Source organism: Carlito syrichta, unplaced genomic scaffold (genome assembly GCF_000164805.1).
Source record: "Carlito syrichta isolate Samal-C Ts95f unplaced genomic scaffold, Tarsius_syrichta-2.0.1 Scaffold303638, whole genome shotgun sequence".
In the NCBI taxonomy this organism is placed as follows: domain Eukaryota; kingdom Metazoa; phylum Chordata; class Mammalia; order Primates; family Tarsiidae; genus Carlito; species Carlito syrichta.
The window spans coordinates 224,048-234,283 of record NW_007247734.1 but is presented as its reverse complement, the minus strand read 5'-3'; positions in this window follow the sequence as shown (position 1 = coordinate 234,283).

Sequence of the window (10,236 nt, the reverse complement as noted above, 5' to 3'; positions counted from 1 at the left end):
CTCGGTTTTCCTCCCTTGCCATCTTATCCTTCTCTCTTTCCTTCATTTTTACCCCCACAGGGTGGGATACTAATTTCAAGGAAAATAGCTGCATTGTAATACCCGAGGGACATAAGTTTAATAAGGTCTAACCTCTTTTTGCCCTTGAAGGTCTATGCCTCCTTCACCGACTGAAGGTCATGTTGCAAATAACTTTGCGATAAAAATGGAAACTTTGGGTTTGATGCATTCTTTACTTGAGAAGAATTAATTTAGTACACTAGCTCCGAGTCTGCAGATTTTTTCCCATGAATATATTGAATTACTTAGATAAACCTGGAGTTTATGTAATTGAAATGCTTTGTGAATGCCTTTTGCAGAGGTTTTTTGGGGGGAGATGTTCGTGGTTTGCTTTTTACTTAAGCTGAGCTACTCAGGAGATGTCTCAAGTTATGAACAAGAGCTCTGCTAGTACTTTGTTTTGTTATGTCATCAAAGGGGAAATCAAAACTTGTGTGGTTCCAAATTAATTTTAGTTGCCCAGATGTCTGTTAACTCCTAAATAACAGCATTTGTTAAATTTGGAAGGTAAATGTAAGTGTTAAATATAGAAAGTAATTTAGATGAACTCATAGGCTAGATAAGGTTTACTGTAAGATGTGAAAGATCTGAACTTAATTTCCTTTATTAAAGTTGGGAAGAGATATGACTTTATTCATAGTAGTTGATCCATTTCATTATCTCTACAACTGGTATGAAGCAGAAAGAGACGCATTGACAGGTACTTTAACTTACTGTAAGGGGTGAAAATATGAATCTTGTAAATTTCCTTTATTCTTAGAAATATAAAGGCTATGACTTTATTTAAGTAGTATATTTAAGTAGCCGGAATGATCTGTGAAAGATCTGAATTTAGTTACTTTCCTTATTTCTTAGACAGAAAAGTATTTAAAAAGAGATTTTTTTAAGAATTAAAGTATTTATCTATTTTATTATATCAACTTACATGAAGTAAAAAAGTGAGCATACTTTTGTTGATATTTGAGATTTGGTAATATCTTGAATTTGCCAAAAGAGTAGTAAAAGTGAAATGATTTGCAGTAAACAATTTTTTAAAAATTTAGTCTTTGCATCCTATATTTTAAATTAATTTAAGAATGTTTGTACATTCCAAATATTCAAAAATAAAATATATATGATTAAAATTTGTTTAATTATGCAATTGTGTTTTTTTAATTCGGTCTCCATAGAGACTATCAAAAATTGCCAATGCCAACTATATTTCAAGTCATCATAGCAGGGTATTGGGAAAAGTTTTCGATTAGCAATATATTGCACCTCAGATAAACCTCATTGGCTACGATACTGCCACTGCACAAAGCTGTTTTTAAAGGCAGTTTTAAAAATACCTGGTTCTCTATTTTTGTGTAGCTGACTTAGTTCATATAGCATTTGTATCTCGGGATCTACTTCAGGAATCCTGGAGGGCTAGGGAAAGAGCAGGAGTGAGGGGAGCAGATAAGGCTTTGTAGAGGAGAAATGGGCCTGCAGTCTTGGTGGTAGCCTGGAGTAGAGTGCTTCCCAGGGAAGGGTTTAGAGAGGAACTTTTATCTTGAGGCTGCACTGAGCTGATGTTTCACTTAATGAAAATCATGAAATGGTTTCATTTAAGGATGTTCTCATTGCTGTGCATGAAAAAGAACCCTTGTTTCCAGAAAACTCATGAGTCCAGGGCTATGTTGCAGCAGGGGAAGAAGTCTCATTGTGTTTTCTTTTTAAAAACTTAATTTATTTTTCAAGGCCCATTACGTCAACATGTTTAATTATTTTTATTTTCAAGGTCCATCATCACTGTTTTCTTTTGGGGTATTTCCAAAATACCAATATGGAAATCCTGCCAGATAGCTCACGGTGTAAAAGTGTGTATTAGATAAGTTTCAGCTAGCCAGCTGGCTGAGAGAAGATCCCTGAAAAAACCTGGTGTTTGGGTACATTGCAAGAAGAGAGCCTTTTATAGGAATGGGAACCCTGACTGGGGAAGCGAGTATGGGTGGGGAGGAAGGGGAACGTGGTGCAGAGGGGCCATAGGCAGGAGAGGGGAGAATAAGCCAGGAAGGGAGACATAATCTGCAGAAAGAGGTTTGGTTGGGAAGGAAGGTGGAAGTTGGAGACGGGCAGCATGATTAGGGCATGGCAGGGAATGTGGAACAGGCAGAGGGCACAGGCAGAGGAAGGGGGCTGGTTGGAGAACAGAGCATAGTCGTGAAGAGAGCCTGGCTAGAGGAGGGGACCTGCATGGTGTCTGGAACATAACCCGTGGGATCACCTGACTGGAGACATAGGCAAAGGCTGGTGAGAGGCTCTAGAAATGGAAAAAGTGATCTACTGAGGTGGGCTGCATAAGGTCGGGGAGGGGAGTCACAAGCTAAAAGAGAGGGCCTGGCTAGAGTAGAAGGCCTTGATAGACAAGGAGGCCTAGCTGGGTAAGGTGGGCATAAGCTGGGAAAGACGACCTGGCTGAGGGAGGATGCCTAACAAGGGAAGAGGACCAGGCTGGAGTATGGGATATGGGCTGGTGAATGTTTCCTGGTAGGAGAAGATGGCCCAGCTAGGACGGGCTGTATAGGGAAAGAAAGGTGGCCCTGTTTAGGAAGGGGAGCTGGCTGGGAACTGGGCTACATCCCGGGGGAAGAACTCCTGGCAGGGGCAGGGCTGGATGGAGAATAGGGGAGAAAAAGGGGCTGGCTGGGGAAAGAGACACTGGCTGTGGAAGGAGAAATAGGCTGGTGAAGTAACAACTCGGAGCAAGAGGCCTGCTTGGAAGGGTACAGCAGATGATGAAGGGGTCTGTGGCTGCCTAATGAGGAAGCAGCTAGAGCAAGATTCCTGCTAGGCATGAGGCACTTGCCAAGGATGGGGGTCTAGAAGGAGAAGGGACCTTATTGGGGGAAAGAAGCATTGGCTGGGGAACAGGCTCTGACTGGGAGAGGAGGACTGGATAGAAGAAGGACCTTGGGTGGTAAAGGAGCCACGAGGCTTGGAAGGTTGGAGTAGGCTGGGAAGGAGACTAGGCTGGGACAAGTACACAACTTGGGAAGGAGTCCTAGCTGGGAGAAAGGAGCTGGCCCAAGAAAAGAGCATAGGCAGCAGCAGAGGGAGTCCTTGCTGGGGAGTTTGGGCTTAAGATGGGAAGAGGGCCTAGCTGAGTAGGGGACACAGGTGGCCATATGGTATGGAAGGGAACATGGAAGGAGAAGGAAGCCTGGCTGGGATGAGGGGAAGGGGCCTGGCTGCAAGAGTGGGGGAATACTGGCTAGAAAAGGTGGCCTGGCTGAGGATACAGGCTTAGGTGGACAAAGGGGCCAGGCAGGGGAGTGGTCTTGGCAGGGCAAGGAGGAAGATCTTACAGAAGAGGGAACAGGCTAGGGAGGGAGACCTATCTGGATAGGGAGGCATAAGCAGAGGAAGGGGATATGGCTGTGGACTAGGACACAGGATGGGTAAGGAGACCTGGCTGGGAAGAGGATAACAGGGTAAGCAGGGGTGGAGGCTGATTAGAGAAGGAGGAGAAATTGGCTGGTCAAGGGAAGAAGGTCCAGTTGAGTTAGGGACCAAAGGATGAGAAAGATATCTCTAGCTGTTAAAGGGGTAACCGGGGAAGGGCACTTGGCTTAGGGTTGGGGGGGTGCGTCAAATGGAACCCAGGCTGAGAGGGCACTGGGCCAGGAAAGAAGATCTGGCAAGAAAGCAGGCATAAGCTGGAGAGAACATAGGCTAGTGGAGAATGTGAGGCTGGAGAAGGGGCCTGGGCATAGGGATGTGCCTGTTTGTAAAGGGAGCAGAAAGTTGAGAGGTCAGCACAAACTGAGGAAGAGAGATGAGTGGGGGAGGGCATTGTGGGGCGAAAAGACCCTGGTAGGGAATGGTTGCCTGACTGAAAAGGGGCTCTGGTAGGAGAAAGGTCCAGAGAGGGAGGAATAGGCTAGGAAAGAGAATTCAGTGGTGGGAGTGGTTTGAACACTGAGAACATAGACTGGAGATGGCATAATAGGCAGGTTAATGGGCCTGGCTAGGAGAGGGTGTCAGCAGGTGGAGAGAACCTGCTAGGGAAGAGATGGTGCTTGAGGTGAGGGCTTCTGCCCCTGACAGAGAGCTTGGGTGATGGAGGGGACGTGGTTGAGGAAGGGGGCTTAGCTGAAGAGGGGGGCACAGGATAGGGATGAGGATCTGGCTGGGGGAGGGGGAATTAGCCGGAGAAGGTTGAGGAATGGGGCTGTGCTGGGAAAAGCAGCACAGACTGGGGAAGAAAGCATAGGTGGGGGAGGAGAGCTTGGCTGAGGGTGAGGCGGTGACTGGGAAAGAGTTTCTAGCTAGGGAAGGGGACTTGGTTTAGCATGGGGGCATGTATGGGTGAAGGGATCCTAGCGGTAAAAGTCACATGCCTGGGGAGGCTACTTGGCAGGTAAGGGAGAACTGAGAGAGGAGGAGGCCTGACTGGGGAAGGAGGTGCTGGCTGGGAAAGGCCAGTGAAGGGCCAACTCCTTGGAAGAGTGGTCCCACTGAAAAGGGGAATGGCTGGGGATAGGCACCTGGCTGTGGGAAGGTAGTCTTTTCTGGGGAAGAGCTTCCATGTGGGGAAGAGGACGTAGGTTAAAAAGGGGCCTGGGGTGGGGAAGGGTAGACTGGCTAAGGAGGCTGTCGACAGGGTCTTAGATTGGAGAATCGGTGTCCTGGCTGCGTGGTGTAGTAGGCTTGACTGTGGAAGCAGATGGCCTGGGGTTGAGGTTTGCCTGGGAAAGGGAGGTTGGGGGCACAGGATGGTAGAGACCCTACTGAGACACAGGCTGGAAACCACCAGAAAGCGATTAGAGGCCAGAGAGATGAACACAAACTGGTCAGATGGCTGACTCAGAAGGGGGCCAATCTAAAGAGAGAATAACCTGAGGAAGAGGGTCTGCCTGGGGAAAAGGGCCTGACTAAGCAAAGGGACATAGGCTAGGAAAGAAAAATAAAGTTGAGTCAGGGAGCCTTCCTTGAGACAGGGATATGTGGATAAAAGGGACCTGGCAGGAAAAGGAGCCCCAGCTGGGACAGTGTTCCTGCAGGGTTGAGGCGGTATAGGCCGAATACAGTAGTTCATGATGGGGAAGACTGCTTGATCACCAGAGGGCCTACCTGTCCAGAGGGCACAGACTGGGGAGGGGTAAGAAGCTGAGACAGGAGGCCTAGGTAGGGTTGCTGTAGAAGGAGGTACTGGCTGGGAAATGGGGCCTGGCTGGGGAGAAGGGTATAGGTGGATGTAAGAAAAGCATGCCTAGCAAGGGAAGAGGACCTGACTGGGGAGGTGGCTATGATTGGGGAAGGGGGCCTAGTGGGGAAGAAAGCAGAAATGGATGGAGCGGACCTTGCTAAGCGAGGGGGCCAGGCTGAGAACCAGGCATGGCTGGGTTCCAGGGAACAGGCCAGTTCAGGGCTCCTGATGGGAGAAGGGCAGACAGTATAGGGCTGGGAGGGGGCAGGAAGGGAGACTACCTGAGAAAGGGGGCCTGGCTCTAGAAAGGGGTATAGTCTGAGAAGCAGAGTTAAGGAAGTGGACCTGGGCAAGGAAGGGGGGGATAGGCTGATGATGAGAACACTCATTGCTGAAGGGGGCCTAGTTGGTATAGGGTATAAGTTGGCACAGGATGAAAAGGGGATTCCTGGTTTTTGAAGAGGGGAGGGCACCTGGCTAGGGGAGGAAGCACTTGCTAGGGAAGGAGTTCCAAAAGGTTATCGGCACATAGGCTGTGAAGAGATGCCTGGGGATGGGGCACTGTTGCAGGTGAAGGGTGCACTGGCTGGGAAAGAAGGCATAAGCCAGGCAGCAGCCCTAACTGGGGAAGTGGCATAGGTTGCTGAAGAGGGCACTGCCTGGATAATATGAGCCTTGCTAATGTTGTGGGGCTGGTGCTGCCCAAGAAATTCTGTGACAGCACCAAAGATAGCCGAGTCCCATTTTACAAGCATGTCCCTGAATACTAGAGAAATAGTTGTTACTATCTTAAGATCTCACTGGGCCTGTCCTCAGACACCTCCACTGGGTCTGCCTTCAGTGGGAAGGAGAAGGAAATATTAACCCAGGCCAGATTCCAACCATTCCCAGAGCACAAAGAGGGGGCCTCCTCTGTGGAACCTGGTGGGACATGAGGGATTTACAGTCTGTTTCATTCTGAAACAATGACTACAGTCACTGAGGACAGTAACTATTCTGGGCAATTTCATGTGTGAAAGCCATGGAGCACTATCCTCAAAGGGATACGATTCCAGAAGCAACTTTCATTCATTTATTCATTGTTTTTTATTTACTCACTATCATACCCTCTCCCCTCTTGCCATAGCAATGAAGAATAAGGTACCTCTTGTATACACATGTAATTTCTGGGTTTGATGCCAATTCATCCATCCACTTCCTAGCTTTGTGACCTTGGATAAATCACTTAATCTTTCTGGGTCTCAGTTTCCTCATTGATGACAGGGGACAATTAAGACTTGTCTTAGAGATATCTCTTGAGGATTTTAGGAACATTAAATGAAAATACATATAAAGTGCCCAATAAATGAGTGCCCAATAAATGTTAGCTACTGTTAGTATCATTTTCTAGGAGTCCAAGAACATGACATTACCAGTTCTGGCAGCAACCACTCCTTGATTTTGTCTATGGTGATTTCTGGGGCCACTTGGCCTCTTTCGGCAGGTCCTGCAGTGAAAGCAGAACTTCTCAGGGCAGTCTGCCCCAGCTGTTGCCATGAGAGCTTCTACTGGAGCTCACTCAAAGTGCCCTCCTGGGAACAGGGTGACCTGTGTGCAGGAACTCCTCAGGCCAGAGTATCTTCCTTCCAGGCTTTTTCTGCACAAACACATGTTTTCAAAAATAAGATTAGTGTCATTCTATTGAAATTGCTTTTTGTTAACTTAACAATACATTATGAACATTTCCCTGTGTCCTTAAACAGTCTTCAATATGATTTTAATACCCTCATTCCAGCCAATGAGTGTGTCATAATTTATTTATTCAATTCTATTGTTGGACATTTAGATTGCTTTCAATTTCTCACTGCTATAAATATGCCACTGTAATATCCTTGCAGCTGAATCTTTGTCTATATTTCTGATTATTTCCTTTTGATAAGACTTCTAGCAGTGATCTAGGTCAAGAAGAAAGGCTTTTAATGCATACTGGGAAAGATTGCACCAATTTACACTTCTGGGGTATGAGAATGTTATTTTCCCATATAATTGCTAACACTGAAAATTATCATCTTCACTAATTTGTTAGATGAAAAATGTTGTATTAATGGACCATTCAATGATTACTAGCGAAGCTGAATATCCCTCTATGTGTTTGTTTTATTCATGCAGGAACAAATATTTCTTAATTTGTTGCCTGTTCTTGAACTTTGCTTAATTTTTTCTTTTTTTCTTTTTTTAAAATCAGTTTTCTCAGGTTGAAGCTTAATTTTATATAGATAAGTTTGTCTTTTTCTTGCGGATTTTTACTACGTCTTTCCCTATTAATGAATCTGGCCACTTGTCATTTGGATATTTAAAAAAAATAGTTTCTTGCATGTATTATTAGCCATTTATTTATTTATTTATTTATTTTTATTTTTGAGTTGGAGTCTCACTCAGTGGCCATGGCACGCTCCTGGCCACCGCAACCTCAACCTGCTGGGCTCTGGCGATCCTTCCATCTCAGCTTTCCAAGTAGCTGGAACTACAGGTGCACACTACCACACCCAACTAATTTTTGATTTATTATAGGTATGAAGTCTCGCCAAGTTGCATGGGTGGGTCTCGAACCCGCGGGCTCAGGCAATCCACTCGCCTCGGCCTCCCAAAGTGCTGGGATTACAGGCTGAGCCACCAAGCCTGGCCTTATTAGCCTTTTAGTTTTGTTTCTGTCTTTTTGCATATATTGAAGTCTAAAATTTTAATGGACTCTTATCAACTTTTTCTTTATGGTTTCTGTCATGGTGTCAGACTTAGAAAAGTGTTCCCCATCCTGAGATTAGATCAATATTCATGTATACTTTATTTCAATTTTTTATGCTTTCTCTTTATATTTAACTCTATTAAACACATGCACCTGGAAATTACTTGGGTGTAAGATAAGGACATAAAGTGATTTTCCTCAATTATGATACCTAATCAATTAGCCCAACACTGTTTATTGAATAATACACCACTAATCTGAAGTACCACATTCCACATATATTACATTCTCATACTCTAAGAAAGTGAATCTCTTTTCAATCGATCATGCAGAATGACTGTGTTTCGGTGATCTCAATCTGAAACTGCCAGCTATCCATTCATCCATGCATTCCATATTTACTGAAGGTAACTGTGATAAACAATAGCTTAGAGAGATAAAAGATCTAGTCTAAGTGCTTACCATCTAATGGAGGTGGCAGATAGGAAAACAGGCAGAAAGCAACGTGACCAATGCCTGTGATGAAAGGAAGCACAGAGGAAGGAAGAACACTTCATCAGATTTGTGATGTCAGGAGGTTTAGGAGGAGCTTGCAGAGAACACAGCCAAAGCAGAGGCAGGAAGAAGTGAAAGAACTGGATGTATCCTGGTTCAGGTCTCGCTGGAGAGTAGAAGTTAGAGAGTTGTGGGAAAGAGGCTGGAGAGGGAGACAGGCAGGGTAACCCAGCTTAAGTAAATGTAGGTTTTACTCTTAATAATATTACAAATTCAGTAAATACAAATTAAATGAGATACCATTTTTCATCAGTCAGAGTAGCAAAGAAGTAAAGTTTGCTAATATGCTGTGTTGATGAGAGAATGCAGAAACAGGCACTCAAACATTGCTGATGGTGTATAAACAGGTACAATCTCTTTGGAGGACAAGCTATCAATAGCTATGAAATTTAAAGTGCATAAACCACTATCATTTGTATTTTAAAATTTTTTTAAATTTTTCTTTCAGTAGCTTTAGGGGTACAAATGGTTTTTGGTTACATGGATGCATTGTATAGTGGTGAAGAAGTCTGGGCTTTAAGTGTACCCACCATGCACACTGTACTTGATGGGTGATTTTTCATTTCTCTCCCATTTCCCACCCTCTCCCTTCTGAGTCTCCAATGTGCATTATACCATTCTGTATGCCTTTGCAGACCCATAGCTTAGCTCCCTAAGTTTCTTTTGTGCATGACTAGAATATATTTTAGAAGGGTAACTAGTCACTTTTGAGAAGGGGCCTGAACTAAGTTGCTGGGAGGAAAGATGGGAGGCAGCTTTTTGCTGTAGTCTCTTGAACTTCTGATATTTTGAATCATATGAAGTAATAAATGATTTAAACCTAACCTACTAAATAAAATGCACATAGCATTTGACCTAGCATTATACTACAGATATACATATCATACAAAATTGTATTTCAAGGATGTTCATCATAGCATTGTTAGTCAAAGTAAAAATCTAGATACAGTATCCTCAGTAAAGACAAACTAAATAAATTTTGGTACATCCATATGAATTGTTACCTCTAGAAAGAGGGGTAAAAATGAGTGAGTGAAAGGAGTAAGAGGGTGAGCTTTCATTTTTAAACTATGTGCTTTTATATAGTTGAAGTTTTATATTATGGTGAAATAAACATAAAACTTATAATTTTAACTATTTTTAAGTGTACAGTTCAATAGCATTAAGTAACTTCACATTGCTTTGGAACCATCACTACCATCTGTCTCCAGAACTTTCTCATCTTCCCAAATTGAAACTACATACCCATTAAACACGAAGTCCCCATTCACCCTCCTCTTACTTTCTGTCCCTGTGAATTTGACTATTCTGGGTACCTCACACAAATGTATTATACAGTATTTGTCCTTCTGTATCTAGCTTATTTACTTAGCATAACATCTTCAAGGTTTGTGCTGTAGCATGTGTCAGAATTTTTTTAGACTGAATATTATCCCATTGTGTGTATCACTACATTTGTTTATCCATTATATTGTTGAATTTGTAAACATAAAATTTTATTTATGTATTACCTAAAAATAGAAAAAAATGTTTTTTAAAAACTGGGACAGCTTCCTTTCTTCTTTTTGCTTTGAAAGAATTTAAATGCATAGGAATTATCTGTTCCTTGAAAGTTTGAAATAATCCATTCACTTGTGAAACTGGGTCTGGGCCTTTTTTGAAGTGAGACTCTTTGACAGATATAATTCTTGAGAGAAAAGCTATGTAATGTAAAAACAATAACAATTCA